At 39.6% G+C, this 14,357-nt stretch overlaps 1 long non-coding RNA gene across 12 annotated transcripts in view; it reads right to left on the bottom strand.

Moving 5' to 3' along the window:
- LOC131818047 (uncharacterized) overlaps positions 1-10,565 on the bottom strand; it is a 233,646-nt gene extending 223,081 nt beyond the window's left edge. For all 12 annotated transcript variants that reach the window (XR_009348683.1, XR_009348679.1, XR_009348677.1 and 9 more), the window contains exon 1: positions 10,275-10,565. This is a non-coding gene — a long non-coding RNA (uncharacterized LOC131818047). The remainder of the gene's footprint in view (positions 1-10,274) is intronic.
- Between the last annotated feature and the right edge of the window lie 3,792 nt (positions 10,566-14,357).

Raw genomic sequence — 14,357 nt, 5'->3', positions numbered from 1 at the left:
TGAGCAGAGAACCCAGGACCTGGGGATCATGACCTGAGCTGAAGGCAGACACTTAACCGACTGAGCCACCCAGGTGACTTTCTTTTGTTGCTTTTACCAGTTCTTCTACATCTTCAGTTCTTAGCATTCTGACTCTCATGTGCTTAGTTGAGCTTTGCTTTGTATTCATCTTGTTTGGTGTTTGCTAAGCATAATGGATTTATATGTCTCTGGTTTTCATCAAATTTTTGAAGTTTAGTGATTATTTCCCTCAAACACTTTTTGTCCCATTCTTTCCTCCTCCTCTAGGGCTCAGATTACACATATGTTGTATCACTTGATGTGTCCCGTGAGTCACTGAAGTGTACCTTTCTTTCATCTTGCTTCTCTCTGTTCTTCAGAATAGATCATTTCTTTGTTAGATCTACAAATTCACTCCCCCATTCTTCTGCTATCTTCAGTATATTCTTAAGGTCATCCAAACAATGCTCCATTTCATATACTTACTTTTAAGATTTAAAAGTAAGATTTAATTTTACTTTAGTGTATGTAATACTCTGCTCAAATTGTTCTAATCCCTCCTTATGGCCATAATTCCCTTTGAGTTCTTGAAAATATATTTATAGTATGTATCTTAAAGTTCTTGTCTATTTATTACAGTACCTGAGTTATCTGGCCATGAGTCATGCACTATTTTTTTTCTTGATTTTGGGTCACATTTTCCTATTTCTATGCATATCTATTCTTTTTAATTATATTAGAAGATATTATTTATGACTGTCTCCCTGAGATGAGTAGAAGCTAAAACCCCTACTTAGTTCTTTTAGGCTTTCTGCTGTTTTTCACAACCTAGGCATCTATCTCCTCTCTACAGGCAAAGTACAAGAGTAAGGATAAGGATTTGGGGGTTTCTATCCTATGGCTTCCTGCTTCTGGGATTTCTCACTTCACATCCTAGTAACACAAGAAGCCTTAAATGCCATCTCTCTGACTGCAAACCAGTAAGACTGTGGTTTTCTTCTCCAGGTCTTGATCCCATGCAAAATGTAATTGGTAGAAACAATCATACTCAGAGTATTTCTCTTTTCTTCAAAGACAGTTCCTAACTGCATTTGGTCATTCTCTACTGCACTCAAATACTACTATCTTGCATTGGCTTAGAGTTATAATTGCAGTCTGCTAGAAGGTTAGTCTAATGTAAACTACTCGGCTAGCACTAGGAGTCATTCAGATACTTGTTATCCCCATCTGTCATGTGAAGAAGTTGAACAACATAGGTCCCATTTTTATGGTTAATAACATGAGGCCTTGCACACAGTAGGAATTCAAAGCTATTCCATTGTATGAAGTTAGGTCCTACTACACAGTCTTAAATTTTTTTTCTTCAATTTTCTTATTAAAAATATAAGAGAGAGATTTTGTTTCTTAAACCTCAGTTTATTGGACATTCTAATCTGTCCTATTTCTATTGCCTGTGTGATTTTACTAACATCCACCAGTCATCCTTCCTCTAAACTCTTAGCTCTCCAATGTATCTTTCATAATGACTAATTTACATCTCAAAAAACCACAATGATGATGATGGCCAACCTCACCTCAAATAATAAAACCTTTGTAACTACCATAGTCAGGACACACACATACACACCCACCCCCCATTATTTTTAAAGTTAGCAAGACATTTATCGCTTCCCAATTTCAGATTCCAAATTAACTTTTCTCTTATGCCTCATATACCCTGAATTTAAGCCATACTGTTCTACTTCATTCAGTATATCCTGTATCCTCCCCACTCCACACCTTCCCTCATTATTTTCTGCTTGCCAAGTATGCTAATCTTCTCTAGTTAAAAATAACGTTTCCCCTGTAAAGCCTTAGAATTAATCATACGAGAGACTGAATAAGCACTTTTGAGCCATTATTATGCTCCTTTATCATATTCATCTTCTGTCTTGTAGTTCAGCAAAATTATCCCCTCACCTTTATAAGCATCTTGTAGGAAGAAATTACATTTTATTAATTTGTGTTTCAAGTACAGAGCTAAGTGTATGGTACTGCGAATTCTCTGATGCAACTTCAGAGCAGCAGTGTTCACACAATTGGACCCCAGGTAGTCCCATCCACAGAACAAAATACAAATATCCCTTCCCCCTCCACGTGGGAGAACTCACCTGGCTTTTTACACTGCACGTTCAGCAAGTGCCTGCAGAATACAATTAAAACTACTTACACCATGTTTTAATAAAGTTGAAAGGGACGTGATGACCTCCCTCCATGCCCTCAGCTGTCACATTCTCAGGTCCCACATATCTAATAGATAGTCTATGAATTATTACTGTGCTCTTTACCATCTCATGGTTTATCGAGTTCACAGTTTGAAATATGGACGCTCAAACAGCCAAGTTTCACTGCCAGTTTGTCTCACTTTCATCCTGAGTATCGGTTCGGCTAGAGGAGCTCGGTTTCCTGTCTGGATCCTGTCTAACCTAGACACACAGTTCAGAATATTTTCTCAGCTGACAATCACCTAGTATTGGGTGAAATTTGAAAAGCAGGAAAGGTTGAGACGACGGACAATTAATGCTTCACTGAAAAAAATAAAAAGGCATCACCAAACCTATTTGTCCTTCTGTCCCCAACAACAGACACCAGAAAAATCGAAAGCATGATAAGCAAAAGCAATCTAGATGCATTTCCCCAGCCCCCTTAGCAGTGAGAAGTGGCCATGAACCCACAGGATAAAGACCAATGACCCGCCTTCCTGATAAGAGAGAGGGAAGTAGCTGGTGTCCCTCTCCCTTTTTCTGCCATCTCTGAAAGGAGACATGACACCTGTGGGGGCAGCATCTACTTTGCAAACATCACACCACACCAAACAAATCATACAGATGTCAGCTCTCACTTGATTGCACTGTTGAACTAACTCTGGAAGACGTTTAACCCTGGAACTTTTTGTTATATGAGAAAATTAAGCCTTTATTTGCTTTGTCAATCATATTTAAGTCTTCTGTCACTTGCAGCAATATCCAAAATGAAATGTGACCTCGTAGTGCTTAAGTTGTCTTATGTCCCAAACACTGATCTCAGCTCTTTAGTTTTGTTCATTTTCTTCCATCCTTCTATTTACCCATTACATCTCCATCTTTTGGTTGGATGGATTGAGGCTTGGGAAATGTAGGTACAAAGTGAGCAGTATGGACTCAGATAGCAAACACATCGGGGTTCCACCAGGAACTTGCCACTGCTTCTCTAAGTGACAGTATGCATAGCACTGCTTTAAACTTCAACTTCCTAATCCGGAAAGCAAGAACACAAGAAGTCCCTCTCCATAAGGGGGTTCTGGGGGTTACACAATATATATAATGTACTAAGAAGGACCTGACCCATAGTAAGTGATGAATAAATAGCCATTTTCATTATCTTTGCTCTTAATATTTCCAATATTTACTACCGCACATCACAAAGATAGGAAGTGATGGAGAGTTATAAAAAATGACAATATCTATTAATAAACAATGACACAGGATTCAAAGTCAAGCTTCTTTCTATTAAAGTACTATATATGTGGGTTTTTTTTTCTTCTATACTATGGTGAGAATATTTAGATAGCTGTAACTTCTCCAAGATATCATGGAATTCAAGTCTGCTCTCTGCTGTGACATTTTACATTTCTATAGCCAAGATTTCTGTGAGCTCTGAAAGTGGCGGAATGGGACCCTAAATAGAGACGTAGGTGCATCTTTGGGTGTTTTCTGATTTCTTCCTCTTCAAAGAATTAAAAAAAAAAAAAATCAGAGCAAGCTTTAGACAATGAAAAGTACTTGGTGTGCCTAAATGCATTAACAATACCCATGCTATGCGTGTACAGGGGTTAGACACATAAATATCCACCCCAGGGTGGCCATGGTGTTGAGGGTCATATGACCACTATGGATCTTCAGGGGACAAACACCCGATGCTCAGTGAGAATACGATGGCTCTGGTCCCTGAGTCTACAAAGGTGGCAGGCAGCGAGTGGGATGAGAGTGAGGGCACATCTTACTTTTTTCTTCTTTATAAAGGAGAATGTTGAGACAAACGATGCTGACTACCAGTTTGCTATTAAACCTTTGAGGAGCACATATTCTAGTATTTCATGTCACTCAGCATAGAAGTCGCGACCCAACGAAAATTAACTGGAATTTTCAACAGGATTAGAAATGCTGTGGGTAACACAGAAGCCAAGGTTCTCGCACAAGTGTTTTCAGTGACAGGCTTCCTGGGCAGTGTTGGTTCAATCTAGTGGCGTCCTGGAAGGAGAATATTCCAGAGCTGTTTGAGTTAGAATATTGGGGCACCTCTTTCCCTTGGATTTCTAAAAAGATGATTCATAGGGGAATCAATTAAATCCTATCAATAAATAGTGGTGCTTCTCCGACCAACCGAAAGTGCCATCTGCTTAGCTTCTTTAAAGAATCCCCCAAAGAAGCCCCCTTCCAGTTGATTTATGCCACCTTGGGAGGTTTACACCAGAGAGAAACCACCAGTTTCTTTCCTTCTGCCTTAAGAAACCTCTTTCAGTGTGAAAGGCAAACTTCCTAAAGGCAGAACTGATGATGTGGCACTTTTTCTGAAACTCTGATTTCTCAAACATCTCTAAGATTGAGTCCCTAGAAATGAGGCTTCACTTTGTTTTGTATCTGTTGAAAAGAAATGGAATGAAAATCTAAATACGAGTCACGAGGGGCGCCTGGGTGGCTCAGTGGGTTAAGCCTCTGCCTTCAGTTCAGGTCATGATTCCAGGGTCCTGGGATTGAGCCCCTCATGGGGCTCTCTGCTCGGCGGGGAGCCTGCTTCCTCCTTTCTCTCCACCTGCCTCTCTGCCTACTTGTGATCTCTGTCTCTGTGTCATATAAATAAAATCTTTAAAAATTATGTAAATATGAACCACGAGATGCAGCTAATTCACACGAAGAAATACTGCTTGAAAGAAGGTCCCAAGAAGAGCTACAGAAAATGGTGGTGCCTGGCCGAAGTCAAGGCGAGGGCGGGCTCCTTGCTGGGGAGCAGGTTGGGGCTGGGTTTCCCTTCTCACAGTCACTTCTAAGCCATGGGACCTGGGGCAAGACCCTCGGCTTCCAGGAAGCTCGAGTCAACTAAGCCAGAGACCACTTCCGACGCCCAGAGATCACAGAAGGGCAGGATGAGACCCCTTAGCACAGGGCCCGGCCCCAGGATCAGTTCCACAGTGGGAACTCTCGGTGCGAGCGCAAGTAAACCAGAGCCAATGGAGAACTAGGAACTCATGCGTACGGAACAAAAGCCCTTAGTAGTGCAGAATGCCGAAGTAGATGATGATGAAAATATAGCTCCTAAAAAAGACTGTCTAGCCTATTTATATAAATAGACAACCATAATTACGTTTATTAGCTTAAATGAATCGGTTTCCTTCTTCAGAGCACCTCCCATGACAGTGAATGGATGGGCCTTTATTATTGTCTACTATTAAGAGCTTTAGTAAGTTTATGCTCCCCGTCTATGAACATCAACAAAGGCTGAAAAAACAGCTTCGCCAGAGAAGCATTCCTCTTTTTCTCAGTTTACATGACTGGATCACAGAATGGAACTAAATTCGGAAAACAGCCTGACCAAAAAAAAAAAAAAAAAAAAAATTATTAACAGTAATTACTATTGACTTACTGTTTACTGAGCAAATACTCTATCATTTATTAATCAAAAGTCCTAGGAGTGCTCATTAGAAACGAGCTCTTCACAGGTGGGTCACCTGGAAAATACAGGAGTCTGACTGGCTTCCCAAGGTCCTGGGACTATCTAGTCATCAGAAAAGGCAGCACTCTGTGGGCTCTGTGACAGCGCCCTGGAAACAGCTTGGCTGAAGCGAATGACAACCCCTCTCCCTGGTGGTCTCCTGTCAAATCTGGAGAGGTTGTGAGGAGAAGCTGGGCACACACGACACTCTCCAGCCGGTGGCAAGGCCTATCCTCGTCTCTTCAGGGCCCTGTCCTGAGAGGGCGAAAGCACATTTCCTAGAGCCTTTCATAGGAGGGATGCCTTTGCCAAATTCTGAGGCAACAGCAAGGAAGCCCACTTGTGTCAGGAATGGGGTGGTCTGATCTAGGACATTTTTTATCAGAAGTAAAGCACTTATGTTGGTCTCCACCTGTCTGACTCCTGTTTCTGTCTTTCAACTGCTTCCAGACTCTGGATGGGAAGAAAGGAGGTTCAACTCACCACTCTGGAACATGTTGCAGCATGTTGCAGAGGCAGTGGGCTGGGAGACTTCCTCAGTTTCAAGGAGATTCTGGAATATCTGCCTGTCCTTTCCAAAGTCAAAGCCTTCTGCCCTCAAAAATATATAGCCTACTATATACTGCCCCATCCACCCCACAAGGACTGTAAACCAAGGAAACAGTAGTGTAGGCTATAGAATTCCGGAAGGAGATCCAAGGAGGTCTTAGCTAACAAAAGTAGTCTCTTGGCTGTACAGGAAGTAATAAAGCTCAAGAGGAGGAAAAGGGTAATGGGAGGCGCTCCAGAAGCCTGTTTAAAAGGAGCAAACTGTGATATTGGTCTGAGCTCGATTTCTTCATTTGCTGAGTGACACTTCACAACTTAAAGTCTCAGATGTTTCACTTCCTTGCCTCAAAATTAACAGTAACACCACCTATCTATCTCTTAAATTGTTTTAAGTATTATTATTTGAAAATATCATTATTCATCTATGGTGAAGCCAACAGATCAGGAGGGACCACCATAGAAAAAGCACTCCATGTTACTTACAGTTCCCAAGAGGAGGGGGCTTGCCGTGCCAGGGGGTGGGGGTAGGCTGAGGGGTGAAGTGGGGCGCATGGAGAATACCAAGGTCCCTCAGGAAGTAGAGGCAATGAAGGAAAAATGTGGGCAAGGGGCTCTACTGTGCTTTCTGCAGGGAGGACCGGGGGCGGGGGGGGGGGGTCAGCAGGTTTGGGATCAACTACTCTGAACAATTTTAGTGGTTTCTGGGGCCCAGCTGTCCGGTACCAAGAGCTGGGGTGACTCGGGCAGGTGGACAGTGGTCCAGGTGTGAGAGCTCTGTGAGAGCTCAAAAAAGCAGGGGGTTGGCTATGGATTGTTTGTATGAAGGGAAGACACCTAGGGGAGCCTTCCTGTCTTTGGGAACGGGCTAGTCCCGTGAGGGGTCATCTCTCTAGGGTCAGCAAGACCCCAGATGTGAAAGAATCAGACATATGTGGCTAATACACTCCATTCACCAGTTACACTTAACTGATCCACTTTAAATAAACATATATCCCAGTGAAAGGAGAACACATATGTAGATACTGTCAGTGACAATTCAAAACCTCAAGGGAAAAGAAATCATAATGTTGTTTAAAATTTATAAATATCCCCTTTATAAATATAGGCTTCTTCATATTATGCTTTGTCTATGATTTCTTTTCCTAGAAGAGATTATGAGTTCCTGCTATTTCAGCATGATGACTTCCTCTTATCTTTTATCAATTCATAGTTACAGATCATGTTTTTGTTCTTGCTCCTAATAATTCTTATAATTAATTTCCAATGAAGCGGGGGATAAAACGTGCTCAGGCAGCTGGGGATTGTCAAATGTGGTTCCATGTGGATTCCATGTCCTCAGAGAGCTTATAGCTTGATGGAGACAGCAGGTGGTTTGGTTCTGCTGGTTTCCAAAGACCAGCAAACATATTAGATGACATCTATACACCTTAAGGCGTCTGGATCAAACTTAAAATACTATAAATTGGAGGTTTTGCCCATTTGATTCCAGAACACTGGACTCTTGACATATGGCATCTTTAGGTAAGAAGTTTAGCATAATAACATGCACCATTCCTTATTAACTAAATTTGAAGATGGATAAGATGGTGTTTGATTTTCCCATCTAGAAAAGCACTTGAAGACATAAATAAAGACTACAACAGTGCAAGACATTTGAAGACCTGCATGCCATTGATTCTCCCAGTGGAGAATAACTGAAACCTTAACAGAGGAAAAGAAAATAAAGTTCACTTATTTTGACATTATTGCCAGCGTTAGCTTGACAAAGAAGTACTAAGAAAAAAAAAAAAACCCACAAAACCTAAAGCCACTAATTTAGCTCTATAAATGTACGAGATGCCAGCAGAACTTGATTTTACTTTATCTATTAGATTTGTTTCTCCAATACAGGTAAAGATAATTTTATATATTGATTCATTCTGCCACTGATTTTCATTATGATTTAGAAGAATGGCCTCTAACAGATAAGTCCAACCTGAATAATGAACAGAATTCACCCTTCAAAACTCTGACATCATTTATTATAGCATGAACAGTGAACCTAGTCATTTTCCCACATAAGAGGCAACAGCGTGGCTGAAAGTCTAAAAGCACACAACAATTACATGCCCGCTATGAAGCAAATCATCAAATTAAGGCTCATGTTGCTCATGTTTGTTACTGATCTAGAAGTTTCCCAGACAATGTCAAATGACAAGAGGCTCAATCAAACTTGGAAGCTACAATGTGCGAGGGATGTACCTTTAGTAAGTACTAGCTGATTGACCAAATATTTAATATCATTTGGGTTATTCAGAACTTGATACTGAATCAGATAAGCATGTATGTGGATAACTGACCAGGAAACATTTAAAGTTACCTTTTGCTGCTCCGGGTAGGTAGTGAATTCATTTAGGGAGACTAGAGGGGAGTTTTTCAGACTTAAGGGGATGAAGAAAAACAACTCCATTTTTCTTCCTCTTTATATTTTACGGACCAACTGATCCTAGACTAACTTTAGCACATCCGAAGTGTCAGTTTTGGAAACCAGAATTCCTCAAAGTGTGGCCACTCACTTGGAACTCCAGAGTTGATATGAAGATTATTTTAAGCTGAAGACACTGGATATTAAACATATGGAGAAAGAAGCCTTTTCAGAGCTTCCCTTATCTAACTTAAAACAGACACTTCTAAGAAATGAGGACTGCCTAAAATCCCCTCTTCAGGAATTCTCCTCCAAGGAGAGAAACCTAGAGTAAAAACTACCATAAATCCCCTCGCTTGGGGAAGTTTTATGACCCTGAAGAAAACAGAAGAACTACCCATACCTGTATAGACAGGCATTACCACAAACTTTCTTAGCTCCCATTTGTTCTCCTAAAAACCCCTTTGTTCCTCCCACAGAAGCCATTCCGCCCCACACCTTCTCCCCTGCTAAGTGTGGTATATAAACCTCTAACTTTAATCATTTAGCCACCAGCTGTTTCTTTTGTTGGCTCTTGTGTTCACACAAATAAACCTTTTATCTGTTCATTTCCTTCCTCAATTTAATTTACAGGTTGCAGGCACTGAACCTAAGAGGGAACAAAAAGAGGAATTTCCTCTTCAACAAAAGTATATTAAAGTAAAACTACGGAATCCCTGAAATCTGCTGTTTTAGAGATGGGAAAAGGTTTTGGAATTAGAAGGACATCAGAGAGGTCCTATCAACTTAGTTATAACATTGTTGGGGTGTCTCATTCTGGGAAACAAGCTTGAGATGGGCCCACAGGTCCCTGTTCTCACGGTACAGGGGCCGATCATGCCTCATGTTTAATTCCTTTTGTTTTTCCTTGGTAGTTGATATTGATCCAAACGTTTGATACTAAAAATGTTCAAAATTTGAACTATGAAAGTGCTTTCCCCTCAGGTAGTTATTCTCCAGATGTGGATTCTGCAGAATGAATTACCCCTATGTTCAATTTTAAAATAAAAGTAATTTCACCCTCTTCCCCTCTCCTTCCCACACAGAGATTTTCTGGTATTTAAAGTGCAGCTAACAACTTTTCACTCTCCTGGAATTTTCAGTGGCATCTGCATGAAAATTAAGAAATACTTTGGGAAAGTAATTTAATTTTGCAAATGGAAAGCTAATCTCCGCTCATCATCGAAGCAGTAAAACATAAGAGATTTCTATAAGGAAAATCTCAATTAAAAAAAAAAAAAAAAAACCTTACAGAAGTGAATTATAATGAAGCAAACAATCTTGGAAGCAAGACCTCGATGGTGGAGAAACCCAATTACATATTTTTTCCAGCCAGGAATTTAAAGCCGCATCAGCCACAGATGCCATTGTCCCAGCTGACCACACAGTTTGCAGTGACTCCTGAGACTTCTTGGGGCTTTTTTTCCCCCCCTCTAAGACTTCTGGCACCTGGCAGAGGAAAAAAAAGAAAGACTCTTCTCTGGTTGCGAAAATCACATTGGAAAAAAAGGAAGAACATTTAGCTTTGGAAGAAATAGGGGTAGCATTTATTCACTTTCCTCCTTCAGAAGATGGTGATATTCCCAGCCTCTTAAAAAGAACTCCACACCATCTGGCTTTCACAGTGGCTCGTACATCTTCCCTTTCTTCAGTGGGCAAAGGTCTTTCTCTCCCAGGGCTGAGCAAACGGACTTCAACGTGACAGTTCAGTTGAAGCAGACTTCCAGATTATTCAGCAGGTTTTCCTTGTGAAATTAATTTTGCACATGCATATTCGCCCAATTCAGACAGTAAGTATTTAGAAAGAAGCTTTCCCATCTTTTTTGTACTAGTACCCGAAATCTCAACAGTATCCTAGCATGAGTGAGATGAAGATCCAGGAGTCAAACAAGAAAAACGAGTCGTGTTAGTGGAGCTTATCCACTACAAATGTTGATTTTTCTCTATCAGAATCACGTCAGTGATAAGCTGAACCAGGGCTTTTAACTACTTATATTTCTTCAATATATAAATGATGCAAGAGAGGTTTTTGTTTTGTTTTGTTTTGTTTTGTTTTGAAGAGTTGCTTTGGCACCTAGAGGTGAAAAGTGTGTTCTTACACAAATGGGACTTCCTCTTCATGCATTGTCATTTTAAAATAGTACTTTAGAAAAAGACTAGTCTCCTTCTCCTGGAGAAGATCACATGATGATCTCAGGACCACACTCAACATTTTAAAACCTCCCCAACATGCTTTTCCTAACCCTAGCCTGAAACCTTGGGATTTCTTTCATTCTCCTTTCTATTCAGCATACTTTTTATTATTTTTTTAAAGCTTTATTTATGTGAAAGAGAGAGAAAATGAGTGGGGGGGGGGGTGCAGAGGGAGAAGGACAAGCAGACTCAGCACTGACCACAGAGCCCGAAGTGGGGCTCGATCCCATGACCTGAGGCCACCACCCGAGTGGAATTTATGTCTGATGACCAACCGACTGAGCCACCCAGACACCCCTGTTCAGCATACTTTTTAAAAGCTAGCTAAATGGTCAATATAACAAAATTAAGAAGATAAATTAATTTCAATTAACTATTTGAATTCCTGGGCCATGTTTCTTGGCATGGGGCTCTGCTTGGAGAGTGAAACAGGTGAGCAGGTGTCAAACAAAAACACTTCCTCTGGCGTAGGTCTTCCTTTACTCCTCTCTGCCTGTGAACATCGCTACCCATTTCAACGCGATTCCAAAATCTTAACTTTTTTCAAAATCTTATTTAATAATTCATCATTCCCTCAAGGTCTAGATGACTCAGTGCAAATGTTAATCATGTTTTGTCTTTCCTGAGAACCCAAATGAACTTTTCCCCCCAAAATGATTACATGTTTTAGTTATATGGACTTATATTATCTTGAAGTTGTTTTCAGCATTAGTGTTGTGCTCTATACCCAGAATGTTACTCTTTCAGAAGGTAGGCTAATCCTTTTATAAATTCAAACTGTCTGATATGCATGCCAATAAATGAATATATCAGTCATGGCGCTCATTTTCCCCCAACACCCTGATCCTTCTTATGAACATATATTAAACTCTCTTCCTGTCTCATATTGTGCTATGGACGTAAGTGTTACAAAAGTCACAGCAATTTTATGTCCTTGAAATAAAGCAAAAATTGAAAGGACACAAGAAGAAACAAACCTGTAGTTTTATGAGCTGTAATACCATCCTTTCAGAAACTTTTGAAATATGCATATAAAAAATGAGCAACAGTAACATTTGGGTAACATGATTTACAAACCTGGGATTCTGGGGTACCTACGTGGGTCACTTGGTTAAGTGCCCAACTCATGATTTTGGCTCAGGTCAGGATACCAGGGTCCAGACACGAAGCCACATGTTGGTTTCTACACTGAGCATGGGATCTGCCTGACATTCTTTCTCTCCCTCTGTCCTACTACACTCACTCTCTCTCAAAAAATGAATAAATAAAATCTTTAAAGAACCCACAAAATAAAAGCTGGGATTTCCACACCTCACTAAGTAACAATGCAGATTTACCAAACACACATTTTTTTTAACTGACCATGCAGAGATCCCCAAATCATTACCAACAATTTTAAAGAACTGACATCATGAACACTATATTATCTGATCACACTGCAATAAAATTTAAAATCAATGAAAGAAAAAAGCCTAAAAATCCCATGCATTCTAGGCAATAAATACTTCTTTCCCATCTGTCAATAAATTTGAAAAGTTAGATAAAATGGATAATATTCTTGATTAAAAAATGAATATTCGTAATTGATCTGAGAAATAGAAAACTGGACCAGATCACAAAAAATTCAAAACAGTGATAATTGTTCTTTCCCAAAAGTCACCGTGCTTAAGGAGTCCTACAGAGGAATGTTAACGAACTTTCAGAACACATATAATGATAAAAAAAACTTTCCCGATCATGTTTTAATGGGAAAGACTCTTCCAAGAGTCCGCAATTTACCAATTTACTTTGGGTCCTAGAATTAGAAGAGATAAAGATACATTTCGAGACTCTAATTCCTTGGGAAGAAAACAGGCAGTTTATTAGCCTAGAGAAGTGATACCCACCAATTTGAATACACTTATCCAAGATGGCCAACCAAAAGGCAAAGCTTTTCATAAGGAAAGATTATAGTTCCCTGAAGACAACATCATACCACTAAAGTTGGGTGCCTTTTCCTACTGAAGAATCAAGACATTATAACAAATAGAAGAATTCCACTGGACACCACTAGCAAAAATAAATGAGAAAATGTAATAAAAGAGGACACAGGAGCAAAATTAATTTTAAAATATTGAGAAAACAAGTAGCACTGTGTAAAGTATTTATGAAGTATATTCTGAAAGTTTATTAAAGGACATAAAAGACATCTTAATAAATGCAGAGACATTCCATGTTTATGTGGGAAAGACTCTACACTATAAAGATAATATGTGGATTAATGTAGAAAATCCAGTTAATCTAAAATTGAAAGCAATTCCGAACAGAATCTAATCATGTCTTTGGGGAATCGACATATTGTGAGTACACTGAAGAATGATTATACCAGTAAAGGTTTGAAGATAGTTTAAAAATATGGAAATCAAACAAAGGGATGCACATGTTATGGTAATTAGAACAATGTACATTTGGCACCAGAACAACAACAAAAAAAACCAACAATAGATTAACGGAACCCAACAGGTTACTGTATGACCACTTACTATGTAACAAACAGCGCAGAGAAGTGAGTTCATCATTTGGGGAATAATTAAACCCCTCCTCAAACATACGTTAAATATATATTTTAGGTGTATATTAAACCTATTAGTGTGAAAAGGGAAACCCTGCAAGGAGAAATACAGGAGAGGGTGCCTGGGTGACTCAGTTGGTTAAGCATCTGCCTTCAGCTCATGTCATGATCCCAGGATCCTGAGATCGAGCCCCATGGTGGGCTCCCTGCTTTTTGGGGAGTCTGCTTCTCCCTCTCGCTCTGACCCTCCCACCTGCTAGTGTCCTCTCTTTTGCACTCATGCTTTTTCTGAAATGAATAAATTAAAAAAAAAAAAAAAGAAAAAGAAGAAGAAGAAACTACAGGAGAGAAAAATGTATGATGTATGATGTTAGGGTTAGAACAGATTTCTTAAACAAGTCTGAAGGAAAAAAAAACATGAAGTATAAGAGGAAAGACTCATAAATTTGGCTATGTTAAAATTAGCAACATTTTACAATGAACAATGCCACAGACACAATCAATTTAAAACAGCAGGACTTGAGAAGACATTAGTAAGATGTATAATCCATAAGGACTAGACTACATAAAAATGTCCTAAAACTCCACAACAAAAAACACAGTGTAGGAGGATGGGCAGAAATTTGACTGTACACTGCACAGGAAAAAAATTTAAAAAGCACAAGTGGCAAGTAAGCATAGAAGGAGATATTAAAAACCTCACTAGAAATCAGCAAACATTTCCAGCAACATCTTTTTACAACACAATTAATATTACTGAGGCTTTGGGAAATACTGTTTTCTGGAAGCTAGATTGGGAAGACATTCTGTGAAGCACTGTGGCCACATTTGACAAAATTAAAAATGTGTGCATGTCTACAGTATGCACATCCCACATTTGTTTCTAGAAGAGCT

Source organism: Mustela lutreola, chromosome 16 (genome assembly GCF_030435805.1).
Source record: "Mustela lutreola isolate mMusLut2 chromosome 16, mMusLut2.pri, whole genome shotgun sequence".
Classification (NCBI taxonomy): Eukaryota; Metazoa; Chordata; class Mammalia; order Carnivora; family Mustelidae; genus Mustela; species Mustela lutreola.
This window is presented reverse-complemented; position numbering and strand designations above follow the sequence as displayed.